The following is a 2,831-nucleotide window of genomic DNA, read 5'->3' as shown; positions in this document are numbered from 1 at the left end:
ATTGAGAGGGAAAAATGAACAATGAGAGAGAGAGCGCTTTTATTAGGTGGGCTAGGTCGGTTTCTTTAGAGTTAAAAATGGAATTTTTGGTTAAGAGGTAGTGGAAATTGATGCTTTTGAAAGAAAATAGGTGGTACTTTATAATATTGAAAATAAATAGATGGTTATGTCAAAATCGAGTGTACTTAGGGATCGAGTCATCAGCTTTTCTCAACCCTTGAATCAATTGCTGAGAACGTTTATAATCAGCTTCAACATTAAAAATCCCCGAAAAGACAGGCCCAGGAGGTACAATATTTGAATTTGAATCAAAGTTCTTGTTAATATGATTAATTTGCATAGTAATTCTGTTATCAATTTGAATGCTAGCATCATAATAATTTTCCCCATCAACAAAGTTTTGCGCTTTTGTAGCACTTTCTATGATTATTTCAATACTAGGAATAATAGCTTTTAGGGCACCTCTTGTCTTGGGTCCCGTTTTTACATCATTCATAATTCTGTTGGCATCTATTTTGAGTCGTGTAGCATCCTTAACCAAGCATCCAAGAATTTCATGACCTACATGTTTGGGCAATAAAACATCTTTGCTACTGCTCTTTATGCAGCTAATGCACACATTCGGAACGTATGTTATGCCACACATCGAATTGATTAATGTGTCATTGTGTTTAGCGGCATGTGTGAAAGCGATTAGGCAAAGGAGAGAAAATACTAGTGTCAAATTCTTCTTCGAGTTTTTCTTGTAAAAAGCCATTGTTCTTATGTTTAATTTCGACAGGCTAATTGAGCTAACCTATGTGTTTATACTCTATCAATAGATTTGGTGTAGCTTCTAAAATTTATGTTTTGGTTTGCAAGTTTTGTTTTGGTTACATGCATGCCTAGCAATGAATTTATTTATACAACTATTATTAGATAGGAATAATTAATTAGGAACCTACTCAGTAAATTTAGTTTAAACTATTAACCAAGAGAGGCAAGAAAAGGGATGGGCATGCACAAATGACGTAAAGCCTTAGATAAACTTGTGATTATTATATTGTGAGATCAAAAATCAATTTTCTTTTATCCATTTTTAAGATGCATCATTAATTCACTAATTACTACATCACCAAGAGTAGGGCTGGTAAAATCTGACCCGACCCGAAAACACGACCCGAACCCGACCTGAAAATAGCGGGTTAGGGTTGAGGTTTTCGACCCGAAAACTTAAATGGGTCGACACGAACCCGACCTGATTTTTAAATGGGTTAGGTTAAGGTTGGAAATCCTAACCCGAAAAAAAAAATTCAGATCATTATAGGTAACCCAAACTCATTTAAGTTAACAAAAATATCTATTTATATATAAAAAAACCCAAAGAAAATCTTTGGCCCAGCCTAAATCGAAATGAGCCATCCTAATAAAACCAAAAACCCTAAACTCCTCCTTTCTTTTTCACTCCACTCAGCCGCTTCTCACCCTTTCTCTCTCTTAAAATTTCTCTCTCTTAAATCCCTAAACTACTCTCTAATCTTTTTCAACCCCTAAATTCCTCTCTAATCCTTGGATTTTCATCAATCTTTGCTTCCTGTTAAACACTTCACCTTCTTCTCAACATCTACTTCATCATTTCAAGGTATTTGTTGTTTTATATGTATTTGTTTTATGAAAAATACGGTTTGGTCATGCTAAAGTACAGTTTTATATGCTAATAATAGATGTTATTTTATGATAAATTGTTGTTGATTTGTTATGATTTCTGTTGTTAATTGTTGTTTTGCATGTTTTTATACGAATTTATCATGCTAATTAATATTAGTAGTTGTTGTATTTATACGGTTTTACATATTGAAATTTTGTTCTTAATTATTGTTTGTGTTATTTTTTAGGCAGCAAGTTGCGGCTACTCAATCCATCTTTCTTACAGAGAGGAGAAGATTCATTGCACTATGGAGGGTGGGCATAACCAAGAGAATTGAAGATTTTATTTAAATCACTATAGCTTTTAAAATTCAATTTGTAATTTGTTAAGTAGACTACTTGGTTTGTAATCTATTAAGTAGTTTTGTTAGACAATTTTGTTCGGGTTTGAATCTCTGTGTTGCTTGAGAATTTAAAATGCAATTGAATGAACTGCAAAAAAAATAATCTTTTCAATGAATAAATCAGATTGGCTGGGTTGACCCAACCCAAATAAATCAACCTTTTTTAAGACACCTAAAAAAGTTTTGGGTCAAATCAGGTTATTTTCGGGTTGACCCGAACCCGAAAAATTCAGGTTCAGGTTGAGGTTTTCAACCCGAAATGTTAAATGGATCAGGTTCAGGTCAGGGGGTAGCTGACCCGAACACGAACCCGACCCGACCTGATCCGACTGCCAGCCCTAACCAAGAGCTATAAATAAATAAATAAAACATAATGAAAGATTGCCATAACTCAAATATATACCGGAGTATATATATTCCAACAATATTGCTAGTGAGACATCCACAAGTGGTCGGGCTAGAGATTTGGAGTCGCTGTAGTTCACTAACTAGCTAGTTAAACCAAGCAAATTAGCTTGTATGTCCAATCTAATTAATTACTATCTCCTTTGTCAAATTAGCTCAGCCACAACTCATGCATTCATGAAACGAAGAAAATATCCAATTATTGTAATTAGGGATTTGATTGCAAGTTAGAAAATTCCCTAGCTACTAGGTTGATTATTAGAGCTTAAAAAATAGAATTAAGTTTGGTCAAGCAAATTAGCTTATAAAATTAACAAAAGGTTTTGTGTGAGACCGGACTCACGTGAGACCGGGCTCAATAACAAAAGTCCAATAAAAAGGCGCGGACTAACTAAA

General features: G+C 34.1%; 1 long non-coding RNA gene across 1 annotated transcript; it reads left to right on the top strand.

Moving 5' to 3' along the window:
• The first annotated feature begins 1,406 nt into the window (after positions 1–1,406).
• Positions 1,407–2,183, top strand: LOC145599481 (uncharacterized). Its single transcript, XR_014103770.1, has 2 exons — positions 1,407–1,621; positions 1,875–2,183. It is a non-coding gene; the product is annotated as an uncharacterized LOC145599481 (long non-coding RNA).
• The last annotated feature ends 648 nt before the right edge of the window (positions 2,184–2,831 follow it).

Source organism: Chenopodium album, chromosome 20 (genome assembly GCF_948465745.1).
Source record: "Chenopodium album chromosome 20, dcCheAlbu1.1, whole genome shotgun sequence".
NCBI lineage: Eukaryota > Viridiplantae > Streptophyta > Magnoliopsida > Caryophyllales > Amaranthaceae > Chenopodium > Chenopodium album.
This window is presented reverse-complemented; position numbering and strand designations above follow the sequence as displayed.